At 42.5% G+C, this 20,200-nt stretch overlaps 1 protein-coding gene across 1 annotated transcript in view; it reads left to right on the top strand.

Moving 5' to 3' along the window:
* PRKCH (protein kinase C eta) overlaps positions 1 to 20,200 on the top strand; it is a 119,031-nt gene that overhangs the window by 6,449 nt on the left and 92,382 nt on the right. The gene's annotated exons all lie outside the window — the stretch shown is intronic.

The following is a 20,200-nucleotide window of genomic DNA, read 5'->3' as shown; positions in this document are numbered from 1 at the left end:
CTGATTTACAGTGTAATTCAGTATGAAAGCATATATATCCCTTACTGAAGTGAATAAGACTCCCACCATTTCTTTGCAAACCATTAAAGCTTCTTTTGTGCTTTAGGCTTGATTGTAGCTATTGTTCTTTGCTGATACAACCAAGATACAAGGGATCTTTTTTGTAACCATGGAGAAAAAGATGAACAGAAAAGTTATCAAGTGAAACAAGTTGCTGACAGCTATTGGAAAGGACTCTGGATAATGCCTTCTTGCTTCCCAAATCTCAGCCTGTTTAGGGACACAGTTAATACACATCAAACCATGCTGCAGATGTTCTTTTGGAGACAGTGAATAATCTTTATTGTGATGATTTATTCTACCCCTGCTTTATTTGTGGGGCTGTGCAGTGAACCATGCTGGAGTCCTGGGTAAGTAATGTGTTGTCATGTCCTGCTGCAGCTCACCAGGTGGTTGTTCCTCTCCTCAGCCATGTCCTTGGTTGTCTTGGCACAAGAAGCCCTGGCTAGTTGTGATGGAAAGACTTGCTTTTCAATTATATCAAAGATAGCAAATGTATGTCTAAAACAAAGTGCATCCTGAAGCATCCAATTAATGTTGCTAAGCTACTTAAGGTAGGCTAGACGATGTAAATTTCTGCAATGCCAATGACACTTTTTATTCTTTAGCATCATGAGATGTTCCCATTGCTCAGGGAAGTCAATTGCTGAGAAAACCATCCTGATTTATTTTGAAAGCCAAGTTCTGTTGTGTTAGCATGATGCTGCGCAGGAGCAAATGTTCCTCAGTGATTCTGGTGCTACTGATATTCAGTGCTAAAATCTCAGCCTCTGTGCTTGGCCCAAGGTAATGGAAAAAATTGCTTTTTCACTGCCCTTGTGAGGCCTCGTGTGCCCTTGTGCACCCATGGACCCATGTTGTGCTAGACCAGAGGCATCTAATCAATGACCAGATTTATCCCACAGGCCTGCCAGAGCAGTTCTACCGGCTGATAGCCTGCTCCCTGCTTTGCATTTCCCTGGGGCTTCTCAGATGTGGGACAGGGGACATGTTGCAGGTAGAATAGCTGCTCTGGTTGCTACCAGCTTGTTTTCAGACACTGTCTTCCTTGTGGGACCCACTGCATCTCCAGAAGGCATTGTGCTCTCTAGCCCACTTATCTGTGTCCTGATGGAGCAATGCAGCCTGCAGGGTGGAGAGGTGCATCCACTGCAGACTGGGGATGCCTGTGTAACAGATGGATGTCACATCTAGGGTTGTCTTCTCTGAGTGCCACTTTGCAAACCAATGAAGACCAGCCTGGGAAGGATGGCAGCCTTGAGCTGCACAGTCCTAGGGCATTTGGGACTTCAGGTCTAGGATAACATTTCAGTTAGTCCATTAGCTTTTCTTGCTGCTGGATGGGATTTTCTGTGCTCCATTATATGGTGTAGAATTTCTGTTCAGGCTGACACAGCTTGCGTTGGAATCAGAGCATGCTGCTGTGACTGCAGATACCTATGGGCTTTGCCAATACCAAAAAAATGTTGGCAGGGCAGGAGGGAGGAGATTTTGAACCTGTAGATGACATTACACAGAAGACTTTTTCTTAGTATTCCCCTGCCAAGTTTTGTAACTATTGAGTTTCATGAGTGAGTTGATTTGTATTTGTATTGGAGATATGGTGGCAGCTCTCCAGACTCCTTCCAGGAGAGGTCTCCTTGCTGCTGAACAGTCAGGAGATGAAGTACTGCTGCAGAAACAAAAGTTGTGCAGTTTTGGTAGCTGACTTCGGTTTGTGAGATGGGTGATAGAGTATTTATTCTGGTTTTTTTAACCAACATAACAATGCTCTATAGGTCTTAGTGGAATTTTTTTGTCATTTATAGCCCCCCAACTTTGTATTGCAATACAGATATTTCTGTCAAAAGCTGGAGGAAAATGCCTCTATGCAACACGAATTTCTAAATGTATGATTTGGTGTATGGGTATTACATGTCTGCTGTGGTTTGGTTTGGTTTTGGTTTTTTTAACAATTTGACAAAATCATTTGCCATCTGAAATCACTTTGACAGATCAACAGAGCCCCATAAGCTCTCAGATGGAGGCAAGTGAAGGAGAGGATGTGAGAAACAGTTTGTGTTTCTGTGCTGTCCCAGGATATTGCACCTAATTGTGACAATTACACTGACAGACAATGTACCTCTGGGGGTTGAGGAGAAGATTGAGATGGTAGTTCCATATCTGAACACTGATTTTTTTTTTTTTTTTTTCTGCTTTTATCTTGTATTTAGTATCAGTCATCTTCAGAGGCAGGATTGTCACTTGTCAGCCAGTCTGATTTGGTCTGAAAAAAGCAGCTTGTACCATCCTATGGCACTTTCAGTTGGTAACCATCTCGATCTATAACCCTCTCTTCTGGCCTGCTCTGTGGTTTCTGTTATTTCTTCGCTTGTTTCTCTGTTTTTCTTCTTGTTTTTTTGCCTTTTTTTTTTCCTTAAGTCTTCATCATTAGTCTCCATTTTAGCAAGGTACTGTCCTTTCTGTTTTTAATAGATGTAATTTTACTCTGTCATGTAAGCAATACATCACTTGTAAATTAAAGTCTTCATATATATCTTCAGTATCTTAAGTCTGCCATGGTAGCAATGGGGTCCTAGTTTGGGGATATTTTTATTGAATGTGGATAGAAAATACTTGCTGTAATTCATGGTTTTACAGACACTGAAACAGGTTCAAGCAGGGACCAGTCATAGCTGTGCTGAGTGCTGTAGGTATGAGTCAGAGACCTGCACTGTCAGAAAGATCATTCGGGTTGTGTCAATTCTCTGAATCTGTCTGGCTCTACAGTCTGTATAGGAAAGAGGGTGACAGATTTACTATGACAGTAAAAATCAGTGTGAGATGTCTGTATTCCTAAGGGCTTTTATCTGACAAAATAGTTGGAAATAAATGCTGTCTCTGATAGCATTGGAGTTGGCTTGTTTAGATGTGTGTTTCTAGAGTGATTATCTCCACCTAGACTGGTCAGTGTGCTCATTGTATGCTCACGTATTCAGTTTTGGATTGGTTCTTTCAGAATAACGAAGGTCTTCTAGATCAAGAACAACTAGTGAAAGACTGGCTTATTTGAATTCCTACTTTGTCCTGCATTTATTTCCCTTGGTAAACAAGGCCACGTAGCTGTGGGGGTTTTGTTTGGTTGTTTTTTTTTTTTTTTTTTTTTTTTCCTTTTCCTTTCCAGGATTGAAATGCTTTGAATCTGAAGAGAGGGAGAAACCTTTCATTCAGTTGGGCCCAATTCTTATCCTTCCCTCACAAGCAGACTTTCTCACACTTCATGAGAAGCTGTTCCCCATACCTTACACTTTCTGGCATCTATCTGTAATAACATCAGTGTGGAAATCTTCTTTCTCCTTTCTTGCTTATTGTAAAATATCACTCTGTAAAAAGTTTTTCTATGTCTTCTGTAAGATTTCAGCAGAACGGGAGCCCAGTATTTGCCTCTGCTTTCATCTGCCAGGTTTACATTGGTGGATTCCCAATGGTATCAGTGGAGTTATGCTGCCAGCTTTGCACCAGACTAATTGGGAGAAGATTTGGACATGTTTCTTTCCTTCTTGTTATATGCATCAAGGGTTTATAATGATGACTGGGTTGTACATTATTTATTGAGCACTGTGAGTGCTCATGGAGCTCTGAGAAAGAGGCAGGAATTGGCTTCTGTGCAATGAGTTTATTATCTGGGTCATTCACAGACTGAAACATCTAACATTAATGTATTCAATGAAAATTTATTCTGTAAGGCACTTTGCTCCTGAGCCTGGAGGGAAATATAACCATATGAGGAAAATATTCCCATGTGGCCCAAATCCATGGTGGAATTTCATGTTAAAGCTACTCAGTTGGAACACTCTACTTAATACAAAAGCTATAGTGGTGTCAAATGTGTAGGCTGGCCCTCTATCTCCTAATAGGGCTTTGTGGGACTGTTGCTGTTGATAATCAGTTTGCAAGACAGAGCTCCACACCTATCACTTTATCTTTTTTACTTAATAACAGTAAAAAGTCCAATACAGGAGCTTTGGATACTCCACAAGAATTGCGCATGAGACTGGCTGGTGAGAGAAGGTGACTTATTGGAGTTTGTAGAAATGACCCTACAGTTTCCTTTCTTAGAAGTTTCAGCCTTGTGTTTCTGCAGTGGACTCATGATGTGGTTGCTTCCAAGCCTATGCTAAGAAAAAGTGCTGGTTAAAGTCGTCCTTAACATAGTGGGACATAGCTGTGGGGTTTGATAGCTACTATATAAACAACTAAGCTGTTCTTGGCTTGGTGTGGGGTAAAACAGTAGAAATAACTGTGCTAGGTTTGAGGCTTTGTATGATGCCATCTTCCCCTCAAAAAGTAGCCTCTATTACAATAACCCCATTTTGACATTTCCAAATAATTAGCTCAAGCAACGTTTAGCCTGTCTTGCTAATAAAAATGCTAAGGTTTTTCCCATCTTCCTCATGCTAGGGAGGAACATGTTTCACTTTTCCTTTGCAAAACCTTGCTGATTAGTGTTTGGCTTGAGCTTAAAAGAGCATCAAGTTTATTGTGCTCATGTCCAGGAAAGGAGTAAGTTCTAGAGCTACACTAGTGAGCCCAGATGATAGGGTTCTGTTGTTTCCCTTTGAATGACAAGAGGGGTATGATGCAGACAACAGAAGTGGGCAATGATGTTACAGAAGCACATATGGTTTCTCTTGCGTGTTCAAGACCAGTATAAATTGAGGCTAAGATCTCTAGCTGAAGGACAGTGAGACCCCTTCATTTACTGTTACAATGGTGTCTCTACAGATCAGGACTCACTCAACCCAAGTCCTTAGGGCTTGGCGTTGTCTGGAGCAACAGTGTTGTTACTCAGCAATAAAGCATCAAAAATCAGGCTGTGCTACATACCCTCTCAAAGTTTTCCAGTCCCTTGTAGTGAAACTGTGTGGATGTGCTAGTTAAAGATGAAACCGCTTTCATTTGAGTGCATGCTTACCAAAAATGTCAAAAACTACGAATGGGGTTTATGATTAGTTATGATGAATCACTTCTTTGTCAGGCTTGTGACTGGTGAGCTCTGGCTACTTGCACAGAGTTGATCTAGAGGACATGCAGCAGGTCTTTGTCCTACTCTGCCCCACAGGCAGTTGCTGTGGAACAGAAATAAAACGCTTCCTGCTCGTGTCTCTGCTGCTTGCCTAAGCCATTTCACAGCTGAGCTGTGAGAACATCAGTCAGAGGCCGAATGAGTTAATGTGGTGGGCTGTCAGCTGTGTGAAGCAGTGCCTGTTCTGCTGCCTTTGCAGAGGTGTGGTGGAAGAAGAGGCAGTGGAAGATTGAGGGCTTTGGGGAAAGTCATCTCCTTTTGATGAAAGCTTGATACCAAGATGACTTTTCCCTGTATTTTGTATCTACTGAGGGACTTGGTTAATGATTTATCAGTTCACAATCAAACCTATGCTCTTCCTAGCAAATGATGACAGCCACTGGTGGACATGTACAAAACCCCACTCTGAAGCTCCACTGAAGGCATGTAAAAGGCAGTATCTTTTAGCTTGCCTTGGGTGAGCAGTTGCTGTACGTGGCTTCACATCATTGCTTGCAGTGTAGAAATGCCTGTGAAGGTGTGCATGTGGTGGGCCAAGCAGGGCACATCACACACTAAGTTCTTGCTTAGTGCTGTGTGTTGCAAGGAGAAATCCCTTTGGCTGTGTTCACACTGGTTACCACTTTGTTGGGTAAAACTCTTTGAACAAAGAACTTTAGAACTCCAGGTTTTTGGAAGAACCTTAGAAGGGAGAAATGAAGCTATATTCAAAATCATTGGGTGGCTCATTTTAGAATTGTACTCTTCTGATTTTTGTCAAGAATGAAATTGTAGGGTCTGTGTGAATTTATTGAAGGGAAGCACTGATCATCCAAGTCACCACATGTTTTGGCTTATGAGGGATGCTATCTCAGAAGGTTTCTGTTGTGTCCTTGCAAATTTGTCATTTCCCTCTGTCACAGAGAAAGGAGTATTTGTGATTAATATGAGGTCAGTGGTTTTATCTCTCTATATAAATAAGCTTACTGCAAAGAGACTTGCCTCAGCAATAGATATGCAATTGTCATTGTTTTTAAGCAATATCACTTCTTATTTTAGTAACATTTTGGAAGTGCCTGTTCCTGTTTTGAAAACAAACATTAGGTGAGAAAAGAGTAACTGAGGCTTGCTGGTTTTAAACAATCTTTGGTGCCTCTGTACTTGTCTTCTGGAAGAATCTTCCTGACCTTAAAAAAGCTTGTCAACATTTTATCAGTCTAAATTTTGTGGTTAATTTCTAGGTTGACTAAAGGGTTTGCTTATGGTAATAGTCCTGGATATATGAAATGTTATTTGCAGAGAAATGTGGGTTTAGTTTTTTAATTACTTCAGCTGCACAAGAGTATTCTTTCTCCATGCATGATAATTTCTTTGTCAATGGTAAGACCAGGACTATTTTTTTGTTAAATATGTATTCTTAATCAGTAAATTGGTAGTTGCAAAGTTCTGTACACCTAGAGTGTTTGCTCTTACTCCACCTCTAACAATATTAAGCAATCATTTCCACAGGAATGGTGCTCTTTAGAACAGACAGTGTTGTGGCTTGCTTCAAAGCCACAGCTGGAACATGTAGATGTTTGAAGGGTACCAGATCTTTCCATCTCTTGCTATGAATTTTCCAGTGGGTCATTACTTACTTGTTCAAACTTTCTATCTCAGTACCCAAAACCACCCCAGTGCTTCATATTACTGTGTGTGGTAATATCCCAGAAGCCTTTCAAGTGCTGCTGGGCTGCAAGAGAAATGTTTTAGATTCATAAGAAGCTGAAACTTGTGGTGCAGTGCTGGTAAGGATCTAGCCAGCAGCTCTAGTGCCAGCTAGTTTAGAATCTAGCTCTTTAATTCTGTCAACTTATCTGGGATTTTTTTTTTTTTAAGTTTCATGCATATTAAGAGTTGAACAGCATTAGGAGTTTTAGGTGTTTTACTTTCTTAGGGGAATGCATTTGTAATGGTTCCCTTCATTGGATGTATGGAAGCCATTAGTGGGACTCTCTCATTTTCTTCCCCCCATGGTGGTTACTGAGCATCCTGCTAGTATAGAAAGAAGCTGTTTGACTGGCTTCTTGGATTCATATTACAGGGTTTGGTTAACCTTAAAGAGAAGTTATTTGATTTTTATTCTCAAAGAAGATAAATGCTGTCCAAGGGATTTCTGTCCTCAGCTGGTGAAAGGTCTGTGGTTAAAATTATAAGACTAAAATGGATGTGACTCTTTATGAGGTGAACAAAATTTTACTTTGGGAATTAAGGTAGTGTGCTACCTCTCAGCAAGGGCTGTCTGTCAATGGGAAGGGGACCATAAAATACACATTACCAGTGCCACCCAGGCAGGGAAGTACTTGTCTCCAGAAGGGAATTTATGCTCTTAAGTATATTACCTAGTAAGCTGAGGTAAAAACTTGTATGTTTGCAATAATGTCAGGCTTTCCATTCGCAAAGAAATTACATATTTATCAAGAAGGGGACATGACAGTAGTTGTTCTAAATATGATGGCCTTGTAATCGAGCCTGTCTTGCTCTTGGCTTGCCAAGCATTGCTGTGTGCTTGGACTTGTAATGACCCTTAGCAAAAGCCCAGTCTGAAGAACAGAACATTAACCTGCAGCTTTGCAGGTGATGCTGAGCTTCGGATGGGAAATGTGGTCAGTATCAGGTTATGCTCTTGACTGACGTGAGCAAAACCACTCTAACCCTGTTCTGGCTTTTTCCTCTACAAACCCTTTCTGGCTTCCCCCCACATCCTTTCTTAAATCCAAGGTATATGTTGGTCACATTGATTGAGAAGCACATCCTCATCTTGAAACCACTCTTTGGAAAGGGAAAAAGAAATATTAAAAAGGGGAAATGTGTGATAACATGCTGTTGTTAGATGCCAGCAAGCTGCCTGTTAGCTTGCAGTTGTACACAAACCTCAGAAGAGCCCTCTCCTTCAGAGTGAGGCAGATAGCTGGGTTAGATGAACAGCATATCTTGGTGACATGGCACCTTGTCACTCATCCGGTGGCCTGGAGAAGGCTGGAGGTGCTGATCCTTTTCATCCCCTTCCTGTCTCAGCTCAGTTGCTAGAGTCACAGCTATGACTTTATGGTCACAAGTGGGTCATGAGATCATCTCCCTCATGAGGTAGATGAGGAAAACTGTAATCACAGACTTGATGGGACTAAAAATTGCTTGGACTTGGACAGCCTGTCTCTTATTGCAGTGAGTGGCTTCAGCATCTGGAGATTTTGTTTTTCCTAATCCTTTCTGTGCAAATACATAACCCATGTCAATGAAGAACCTCTCTCCCCTACTAAAAAAACAAGACACCACCACCAAAAAAAAAACCCTAAAACCCCTAAACCAACAAACAACCCCCCCCTCCCCGCAACCAAACAAAAAAACCCCAGAAAACCAAACCCACAAACAAAACCCACTGTACAACTAGGTTATGATCTAACTTGCAGAGCTAATGTTGGCAGTGGTGTGTTGTTTCTGGGTGTTGTCAGCTGCATACTGGATCCCAACCTACATTCTTTTTGCTTCATGAAGAGTTGACTGTGACTCCCAATGCTGGACCTCATGGGATTACAGTGGAGACATGAGCCGTAACATCTGGACACCAGGAGCAAGCATCATACCTTCAGGAATGCTGGAGGAGTGCATGCCTTGGCACTCCTTATTTTGTACCTTTAGAAACATCTAATTGGCAATGCGGCCAGAAACTGCTACTGCTTTTACACGATGCTCTGGTATGTGTGTACCAGGGGCGTTAAACAATCCCATAGGCTGTTGGTAGGGAATGGGAGAGAGGTTAGTGTGAGAGCTGAAGTACTTTTAACCTTCCTTGTCATCTTTCCCTGTGTCCCAGCAGATTATCTCCTGTGAGACACCACCCATATTTGAGAGTTTGCTTTTCATCCTTCCATCTCAAATCATTCGACAGCTCATCTTGCAGCATGGAGTGTGAGAGCAGATCCGGTGGATTGATACTAGCTGGCTGGAAATGTTAGTCCTTAATAGTTTCGGTGTTAAGAAACTGCCAAGCGAGGAACTGAGAGGAGGAAGAAAGAAGTCACTGTGATTAATTCAAGATCTGGAAAAAATGGTCAGAGCATAGTGCTTAGACTTCTCCATAGTGGTACAGTCCATGCCATGATTTGGATTTTTGAAAGTTGCTGGGATTAATCCCTTCTTTTTGTATCCTCGCTAAGTATGAGTAATGCAGTTAAGGCTTTAAATGGAGATATCCACAGTGGGAGATGTAGTTCTACAGACTGGCATGCCAGTGAAATGTGTTGTATGAAGACTTATGTTTCGCCAGAAATACTGCTGATAACTTGTGTGGCCTCCCCCCCTCGCCTCAATGCACTTAATGCAAGGCTTTTTAGTCACTGAAAAGAATGCTGGGTTTTGGAGCTGTAGAGCTATTGACTCATCTTGATCTCCGGACTGCTGTGCAGTACTGGCACACCTTTCTTTCATGGGTACTGCAGGGTGTTCCTTGTGCCTTTTCAAGGTGATGTCCCTGATGTGCAGTGTACTAAGTCAGGCTTTTGGAGATCACAAGCACTGTTTCTAGCTCTGCTCCTGCCTTCCCCACACATTGCTTTCTTTGTCTATAAAGTCAGGGGGCTTTACAGTCTTTGGTTGGAAAGGAGATGTCTATGCAGTTCTTTATGCATTATGTTGCTTTTAGGACAGATAGAGCAACACAGCTGTGTGAATGTGATACCAGGTTGCAACAAGGAGATGGCAGCCAGCATGAAAGTTCCCTTAGCCCTACAATCCATGTCTCAGGGTTCCAACTATCTCTAGTGTAGTGCTGCAGCAGCTCTGGAAGTCAAGCTGAGATAGGTGAGTGATGATAGGACAGATAGCTGTTGGCACCTCATGCAGCACACACATTTGCCAAACAAGTAGTATAGTGTTGGATATTGCAAGGCCCTCTGCTAAGTACAGACCTTTTCAACACTGAGTGTCAAAGGGAAGAACACTGTAAATGCCTGAAAATCAAGCTCTCTGTGTGGTGTTTGGTTTGCATGTAAATCTTTATATTGCAGAACCCCAGCTTCTTACTGTTGAGCTGCAGGCATCAAGATGTTTATCACATCTCACTCTGGTATCCTTGTTTACTTTACAGCACCCATTAGTAGTGATCAAGCACATCAGTAGATGGACTTTTCCAGCAGCTTGCCTTTTGCTATACCTCTGGGACTTAACTTTTTAACTGGTATTAAAAAGATGAGATTTGGTTCTTCAAAAGTGAGTATCTGAAATGGTTGAGGTAGCAGAAAGTGATGACCTTTCTCCTTTTTGCCTGGATTGTAGAGAAATTTGATGCATTCTATCTGGAGAACAAATGGGTTTTAATAGTTCATGGACTCATCAGCTGTGGCCCAGTTTTAGAAAGAAAGAGCACGCTATCAGACAAAAATGGAAAAGCATCAGTACACCAAATTAATTATATGCAGTAGGAAGATATTTTAGAAATAGTGACACACCTAATAGAGACTCGAATAAGAAGAATTTCACAGAACTTCAAGATTATGCAATAAAACCTATGAATAGCAGGAAAATATTTTCCATCACTGAATGCTGGAGAACGATGCAAGTAAGTGAGCAAAGTGCTGGGGAGGCAGCTGCAGAGGGTCTCCCCTGCAGACTGTTGCATCTGGTATAGGGGTCCACAGTTCCTTGCTTTGGATCCATGAACAGGATATTGAGGGCCCTGTCTTATGTTGTACAACCCAGTGATTTCCCCTGAAGTCATCCAATGTTCTCCTGCTGTAGCTGTGCAGTGATGATGGGCTACCACTGATTCTGTGTTCTCCCAACAGAGAACCTCAAACCATGATGCAGACTTTGCTGCTTAATGTAAAGTTGTGAATGATTCATAAGCCTGCTTAATTTGTTAATAAGCTTAATTAAAATTGCAGGTGAGTGCTGTGCCTTGGAAGACTTCTTAACACTGAGAGCATTGTTATTACTTCTCTGCCCAATCTTTTTGTTTCTTGTTCTGTATTTCACTTGGTGTGTGTTCTGTTTCTCTCTGGGTAAAACCTAGGTCTCTGGTATGCACTGGCTGGTACATCAGCTCCCTTGCTAGCACTTGCTAGCGTTCCCCTGCTCTTTCCTTGTTGAGGAGCATTGCATCAACGTGAAGCTGAGCTACTGTTTTACTCAGCTAGTTAGTGCTTTACTCATTGCCGTGGCTCTTGGAAAGCTTCCAAACAGGAAGTGCTACCAACTTGCCTGCTTTGCATCCCTCAGTGATTTATTTCTTTACTGCTGTAAACAGCAAAACTGGCACAATTTCCTGGTTTTTCTGCCAAGTTATATTGAGTTAATGTGTGATGAAAAATACCTTTGTTGATCATCATCAGAACTCAAAAGATCTTAGAAAGCAGCATTTACCGCACATCATGTACTTGGTGAGAGACCCAAAACGTGAGCTGTCAGCATCGTCCAGAGTGCAATGAGCAACAGGCTCTATAACTGTTGAAATATTTTTGGTTTTTTGGTAACAACTGGTTGTTGAGGTTTATTGACCTTTTGTTATTGTTCATTGAATGGAACTAGAAGATTCTTGTGTTTGTGAAGGCTCGTAAGTCCTCTCAAAAGCAGAGACTCTGTCCCACTCTGAACCGCTCTTACCTGCACCAAATATATAGGTGTTTTGCAGGCAGATTTCCATACCTTGCATATGCAAAGCCAATAGCCTGATACCAACTACTGAATGGGTGGATGGGCGTATTTGCTCTAATCAAGTAGTCAAACAGCAGAAAATTAATACTTGCATTTCTCATGGTTTAATTTAGTGGTCCTGCACTGATGTCACTATCTGCCTGGTAGGAAATTAAAGTAGTCTGTGGAGAAAAAAAAAAAAGCTGTATGATGAAGGCAAGAGGAGTTGGGAGGAAAATCCAGTGATGAGCTGGACATGGTGATATTTGGCACAGTGTTATAAAGCAAGAGATGATGAGGCATCCCTGCCCATGGCAAGGGGGTTGGAACTAGATGATCCTTGTGGTCCCTTCCAACCCTGACTGATCCTGTGATCTTATATGTTTAATAATTTGTGTGCAGCACAGCTTATCTCTGCTTTTATGTGTGTGTTGTCGGGAAAAGCAGAATGTGTTCTGCCCATGCAATTGTGGTTTCACACGATCTATGTACAGGCTGTGGGAAGGTGGTGGCGGGAGGTGGCATGGAGGTGTTGAGAGGCCCTCCAGGATGTGGTGTCCTGCCCCTGCTCTCTGCAGTCAGAGCAGCTTTTGCTCGCTGCCTGTCATCTCCCCCGGTCACCATGCACAGTAACTAGAGCAAATGAGATCCCATTTGTCAACCAGGTGGGAAAACAAAGCAGAGATGCCTGTGATTAGATGTCTCCTGGGTGTGAGGTTGGTTCAGAGAAGGTTTTTTGCTGCCTTTCTCCTATCTGTTCCCCAAGGCTTTGCCCAAAAGGGAAAACCTTGGTCTTCCAGGGGTCTCTATCATGGTAAGGCTGCTCCACCAGCATACATCGCCTCACTGCACAGGAGCTTTCTGGCCACAGCAGATTGCTGCAGGAGCTGTGTGGGACAGGAAGCCACACACTGCAACATGGCTGTACCCCGGCAATTGCAGAGACGCCTGTGGTGAGCTCAAGCTGTGTGCACTGGTTCAAGAGCTGCTGACAGTGAGGTCACCTTCCTCCCTGACCCAAGGGCCTGGCTGGGGAGGGTTGACAAAAAACTGCCACATTGAATTGAGAGGGGAAGGCTGTGAGGTGGGAGTTTCAGCACTGGCTTTGCTGTTTGTGGCTAGTTTGCAGAATTGTCCCATGCGTGGCATGTTCTCTGCCCTCAGAAATGACGCTCTTGCTGCTCAGGTCTGGTCATCTTTCAGGGTTACCACCCTAGTTATTTCTAGCCTCATGCTTGTTTTGGAGTTGTGGATAGAAACCCTCTTCTGTTTCGTACTCCACTGTGTGCTTGAGATTCTTGGACTCTCTCTTATGCCCTGTTTCATTCGAATTTCATTTAAATTTCTGAAGGAACAGGTTCTTGGTCAGCACTTGTACTTTTGGAGTCAATGCCTTGTCTTTGAGAAACTTTGGTATGGACAGGCTGATAAATGGGCAGTTGGATTCCCTCCCCCTGCCATGTAACTTAGGAAAAAAGAGTTCAGAAATCTCTCCAGAGAGTAGCTGTTTTTCTTTAAAATGTATAAGGAAAACAAAAATATAATAGACCCTGAACCAATTGTGTCCCTCTTTTTTTCCTTTTTTTTTTTTTAAAACTTTTAATTTTATAACCCTACCTTTTAAAAATATGCTATAGAGCAGCCACCTGCAACTATTACTCATAAATCATTCACTGTTTTAGAGGTGGAATTTCTCAAAAGCAATATAAGTTGGTGTAACTCAATAGGAGCACGCTTTGGCTCATGCTTTTGAAAATTTCACGAGTTTGAAGATTTGAAACTTTCTTTTTTGTCTATATTTTATTTGTAGCACTTCAAGTAGGTTTTTGTGGCAGGTATTTTCACAGGATAGATAAATCTTGTTGCAGCCCTTGATCTTTCTATCTGAGCAAATCTCTTGTTGAGGTGGGTAATCTCTTGGTTGAAACCAGACTAAAATTGATTAAAGAGTGCAGGATTGGCCAAGAGTCATTAGTTACGCATGATTGTTCATGGCTGGTGCACAGCTTATAATTATGGGGCTTGACTGAAAACAAAAGTAATATTTTAAACAGCTGTCTTGGAACAAAAAATTAGAATGACAATATTGCAGTAATAGCTGGAATAACTGGTTGTAGGAATTACAGGAGAGACTTACTTTCCGCCCATTTGTGCATTTACCTCCAGAGTGTTAAACTCACAGCAGTAATTGTTGTTGGGAAGGTTTCTTTTTCCCCCTGAAACTTTGACAGTTACCATCACTAGCAGGAGGGAGAAGTTTTGAGCCTTTGTTCCCTAACAGGAGATGGCCAGGCTGACCTCCCGGGAAGCAGGCATTCTCTCTTGATCTAACTATGCATCTGCAGCTGGAGTCAGTGTGCTGCAAGGGCTTTGTTCTGTGAATTTCTCTCTGTGCATGGATGTGGAGGTTGGATTGGCAGCCCTTCCACAGTATTGTGCCACCCTGTGCTTACTCTGTGTTTGAGACCTGGCATCCAAACTAAAGCTTGGCGTGAGGATGGAATTGCTTCTGTTTGGCAGCACCCCAGATTCAAAGCTCAGATGGGACAAGGGATGGGGTCGCTGCCATTCACCAAATAGCATTTCCTAGGGTGTTCCATGCATGGACCTTGCCATGGGCCATTGAGAAACTGCCCTCATCTGGTCTTGGCAGCTGAGGTACAGATTACTTTTCAGGAAGGAGAAGATGTCACTCAGTTTTTTTATTTTCATTTTTAAGGCCACACTGATTTGAATCTTAAAAACTGAATGCTGTGCATTTGTAGGAAAAATTAATCTGTTAGTCTGGAAATGCAAAATCCCCTTTGTACTAAAGAACCCTAAGGATTTTTCAAAGGTGCTTGACCTGATAGGCAGGTGATTGTCAGCCTCAAAATGTACAAGATGGTCTGATTAATCCAGACACCATGTATTTAGTTGAGAAAGTTGTTGCTTGACCTGTCCAGCAAAGCATGCTCGGGTGGAGGTGCTACTTATTAAAATACAGGAAGATCTGACCTTCCATAATGTGATGGTTTGAAACTGTCTTTTTAATTTTTGCTTGCAAAGTTCAAGCAGAGAAAGCGAAAGACTGTAAATAAGTCACTATTGTATGATCTGTTAGGAGCTTAAACAAGAAAAAACTAAATAACTAGAGGCATGTGAAAAAACAGCTTTACCCTGATCCAGACTTTCTACTGAACAAGGCCTTGGGAATTGCCTCTGCAAGTGACTGATTACATATGCAGTTTTCTTAATTAAATTTAAAAATTGTGTAGGAAGTCAAAAGATATAGCTACTTGTTTAAGCTAATTAACTCCCCAGGTAGCTTTTATATTTGCTTCATTCACTGCAAGTGTCTGGCTTGTTCTGTTTTTGAAGCCATGTCAGCATTGAAAAAGGTTGTACTTCTAGGATACTTATTAATTGTGCCTGCAGGGAAGAAAAGGACAGAGCAGCAATAGGAGAAAGGATCTTCTGGGCTCCAGGGTAAGTGCAGTCGTCTTTTGTGTCTGATCCAAAGACAATAAAAAGATTCCCACTGATTTCAGTGTACTTCAGATCAGGCTTGCCAGACTGGATTTATCTGTTGTGGGGAAGGGAGGAAGAAATCTTGTGAGCTTGTGTTTGTGAACATTAATGTTCATGCCCAATGCAGTATTGAAGAGGCTTCTTCATTCTGGAGGTCAGCCTTGTTCACCGTGTCTCTGTATTGGAGAGTAGGCGACTCATGGTCAGGCAACCACCCTATGGATCTGCCTCTTCTCATCCACAGTGAGTTGTTCAGAGGCATGCCAGGCTCTCTTAGAAGCTGACTGACTATACCTGCTCTTCAAGTTCAGCGTATGCTTCAGCTGGGTGTTGATATGTTGCCTGAGAGATTACCCTCCTTCTGAATTTGTTTTCCAACCCTCTTCCATTGATGAATCACATGCAACCAGTTCTTATTATAGTGTGAATGCATATGATTTAGGAGCCCTGTATTGTTCTCCCTGCATCTGTTCCCTTGGGCTCTCCCAAACTAATTTTTTTTTTGTTTTTGTCTTTTTTTTTTTTTTTTTGTAGTGCAGAGAAGGTGAGTAGATAACACCCACCTAGTTGTCAGGAGTGACGTTAGTACAGTCCTTTTCTGGAGAAGGTGTGTGAGATGGTTGGCTGGGGCCCCTCCTTGTGGGAAACGGATCTCTCGCAGCCGCCTTTGAAGTCAGCCAGAGCTGCTCCATCTCAGCAAGTTCAGGCATGGGGCACCATGTGAGTGATTTGAATTGAGTGAAGTCCTCCTCAGTCCCGTGTGCAGCCTTGCTGTCCGAGTGGTGCATCTCACAGTAGAAGTGTAACTGTGGCTGAACTCATCAGTCCTTACCTGCTCGTTCCCCGCTTGCTTGCCAAAATCCTCCAGTGTTTGTTTTCTCTTAGGTATGGCTGCGAAGTTCAACAGGAGTGTTTGCTTAGCTCAGGGCCAAAATCCTGTGTTGCTCTTACAGATACAAAGGAGGTTCCTGAGCTCCAACTGTTAATATTGCCCACCCTTTGTGCTGTGGAGGCACGTGCTGTCTTCCTCTTCCTTGACCTAGAGGAGGGCAGTGATTAAAAGCTTTATTTCACTGATAAGCACACTTCCCTCTCCCAGTTAGCTAAAACTTGGCCAAGTTACCTCTAAAACAGCCAGAAAGTCGATGTTTTTTCTCCCAGTTGTTCTCTGGGGAACCAGGCTGAGGATGAAAGCACTGGAGAAAGGGAAGGGTGATTGCTGTTTACAGCTATGTGCACCAGTGGTATGGTGCTGCACACCCCTAGTTTAGTTGATTTATTCAGGGGTCAGTGTACCTCATGGAATTTGCAATATCATGTATGTGTATAAATTCAGACTACTTCTTTGCTTCTCCCACTACAGCAGCACTTTTTCCACTGTGTCACATCTCTTGCTCTGATACAAAACCTTCCAGGGAGAATTCTGCAATTGCCTACAAGATGTTACCCCATGTCAAATACATCTTGGCATTTGGAAGCTTTTCTCTGTACTTACTACTCTTTGAATATTAATACATACAGATGTTTACATTCCTGTATTGCTTATCTCCTGCATTACTATGTAGGAGCTCCCCCTTAATATCATCTGTGCTGCCTTCAGGCTATGGAGTTTCTGAGCCTCTCCTGCTTTCTCAGAGAAAGAAGATCAATATCAGTTGCATTGCTGGCCAAACTGATTGCAGTTGGACTGTAATAATTCTGTCAAGAAGACTGTGGGCCCTGCTTCTCTGTGAAAACATCAGGGTTTGCCTTTAAGCAGCCGCAGTCAATGCTGGGAAAGAAAGTGAGAAAGAAACTTGGCGTATGCATGGTGCCTGTGTTACACCCGCAGTGTTCTGAGGCTGGATCCTGAGGGTGTTCACTGATGCTGGGAGGTACCAACATCACTGTAGCCTTGCTGAGGAGCAGTCAAGGCCTGGGCCACCAGCCAGCTGTTGCTAGATAAGGTTATCCCTTTCATGGATGGAAGACCAGTCTTTTGGCTGCTGCTTCCTTTTGAAGTGTTCAAATTTTCTTAAATAACACAGCATAGTGGTAAGTCCTCTCGGTCTGTGAAAGTAGGTGATAGTGACAAAAGTTCTTTAGTGGCTGAAGAGATTGAAGAAGGGCTTATGTTAGGAGTTCCTTCTTTTGAGGGAGAAGTAGGGTGCCCCACTTCTCATTTGCGGACATCTGTTTTCAGATGGTTGAGGGTGTATTTCTACATGCTGAAATGTAGCTGCAGTTGTTTGCTGGGTGGGTAAAGCTATCCCAAATCATGTGCCATAGCTGTATTGCAAAGCCTGAAGACTCTTATGAAGGTGTAAAGCTGGGGCAGGAATGTGGGGAGCTAAGCTGCAAGGACGGCTGAGGTTATCCCTGGGGACTGTGCTTAGCAAGCTGCTTGGTGTGCATGCCAGCTCAGCCTGTGAGCATCTATCTGCTGCCTCATGGGTTGTTGTCCAGCAAGTGTGAGCAGCTCACAGCAGTTAACAGCTACCAGCACGAGGCCCCTCCATGTTGTGTGGCTGGGGGATGGTGATATGTGCAATGATGAGAGGAAGTACATCCAGTCAGGTGAGTGTTGCTGTCTGGGAGCTGCTCAGTCATTTGAGGGCAAATTCATGAGAGGGCAGGTCTATGGTCAAACGTTTTCCCTTTAGCTTTCTAGGTCAGAGATTATTTTCTGTCTCAGGTGTGTTCTACATATCTGGGATTTGATCTCAAATATTGCATTGGCTGATGCTTAGCTGGTCAAATCTCACCTTTAAAGGAGGTCACAGCAGGTCCAAAAACTAGACTTTTATCAGTGGTCTGTTAAGATACAATGGAATTAAAATTATCAGAGAAACACTGTCTGATTTAACCCTGTATAGGACATGATTTCACTATCGGTTTGCATCCAGTGGTGTGCCAAAATTTCAGCAGCTCCTGCCATGCTGGGGCTTCAATTCTGGTTTTGGAGCCTTTCAGCTGTAATTTTTCATTATGTGTTGCATACATGTGCCATGAGAAGATTTTGAGTGTAGCTAGATTCTCATTATTGGGGTACCCTTGAACTATGGTATGATGTGATCACAGCTGCTTAGTTGGTGTAGGGGATTTGACTGGTTTTTAATTTTGGAGCCTGGAGGGGTGAGAGACTGTTTTATAACTCTCATAAATCTCCTGATGTTATTTTCAGGTTTATTTTGTGTTTGTTTTGTGAGACTTTGCTCTCCTGAGCAGAGGAATCCCATTTGCAGAGATGGAGAGCAAGGTGTGCCACAGAGTCTGGACCAATTTTTGTTTGTGCTGTGTTGAAAGTGGATGAAGTTTTTGTTGCATCTCCTCGGTCAAAGTGCTTTTGTCTTGAGAAGCCTTTGCTATTAAAACTAGTGCAGGATATACTCTATCCCACTGGAGACTGTCAGAAGAAGGGAAGAAGGATCCTCTTTGTGGAAGTTAAGGCAGGAATCTAACATATGGCTATGTATGGAGATTGATAGAGAAATGGTTAGGACTGTAGAGTGATTTGGAAAACTTAAGTAAGGATTTTACCATGAAATCAGAACTATTGATATCCCATTAATCAATTTGAGTGACTCTCTCTCTATATATATAAAATATTATATGTGGTTTTTGTTGTTGAAGACTATGTCTTTACCAAGCTGTGTATCTCTCCAGTGAACTGAAATTTAGGCAAAAATGATGCATGATATCACTGGAGTTTAAGTGTTTTTTTGGGGGACTCTCTTCCATATTAAATGGAGAGAGAGGGCTATTGAAGCACAGCCTCTTAAAGCCAGTGTAGAAAGCAGCCCAAGGAGATATGAAAGTTGGTATTGACTCAAATCTAAATATTTAGTTTAAATTTTCCATTAGATGGATTTGTTTGTGGGTTTTTGTTTTTAGTGGAAAATACAGTACCCAAAATATCAACATTTTGATAGTATTTTCCTAAGTAGTTCTACATTCCCAGTTTGGTATCCTGTCAATAGAGCTGTGTCACTTTTGGACAGTAGCTGGAGTTGTGGGACTAGGATGTTATCTCAGCCGTTCTCTGAAAATTAATTGGTCTGCTCATGCTAGCAAATTCCCAAGAATTAAACCCCCCAATTTTTTTACTTCTGGAACAAATCACAGGCTGTGGAAATGTATGGTGGTGGTGTGTGCTGTCTCTGCTTCCTCCTCACTTACCCTAAATGATGCTTTCTGTTGGCTCCTGTTAGTGAAGCTGCATTTAGCATCCCTAGGAGCAGAGGTGCCAGCAGTGATCTCTGCTCTACCTTAACAGTGCAGAGTAAGCCCACCTTAGACAGTTTCTTCCCTTGTTTTCAGCTATGCAGATACTTTCTGTCCTATTTGGCTTCTTCCTTAGATAGAGTTCAGCTTTCTTTTTAGCATAATGCTACCCTCTTAAAAGGAACAGTTGGTGTGTGGCTGGGTTTTGAAAACCACAGGCAAATGTTGGCTTGGTTAGTGATGGTCCCTGCACTGTTGCTCTGGGAGTTTAGGCTTAGGATTAGAGACCTGAGTGATGTGATACTTGTTAACACTGGGGAGGAATCAAAGTGTTGTCAGTGTATGTTGTGTTGCCCGAGAAAACAAATGGAACCTGGGCTCATTGTCCTTTCTTTCAGGACTGGGAAATAGTTTTGTACTTTGCAGCCTGTGCATACCAAGGTGTATTAAATTCCAGGCACCTCAGTGATGAAACTCAGTGTTCTGACGTAAAGGATGTGCTTCTATTTCTGCCAGAGCAAGCAAAGGTGGCTGTACGGGAATAGAGAGGGCTTGAACAGTCGTGTTGAGTCATTCCTCCAGAATGCTCTCTCTTCAGAATTTCTGTTCAGCACAAATTACTGATACCCATGAGGTGTGAAGTTCTTCTTCACTGATTTTAACCTTGCAGTTTGTGGGGTGGGGGTGCCTTGTTTGTTTGTTGTTTTGGTTTTT

Source organism: Indicator indicator, chromosome 4, assembly GCF_027791375.1.
Source record: "Indicator indicator isolate 239-I01 chromosome 4, UM_Iind_1.1, whole genome shotgun sequence".
Taxonomy (NCBI): domain Eukaryota; kingdom Metazoa; phylum Chordata; class Aves; order Piciformes; family Indicatoridae; genus Indicator; species Indicator indicator.
This window is presented reverse-complemented; position numbering and strand designations above follow the sequence as displayed.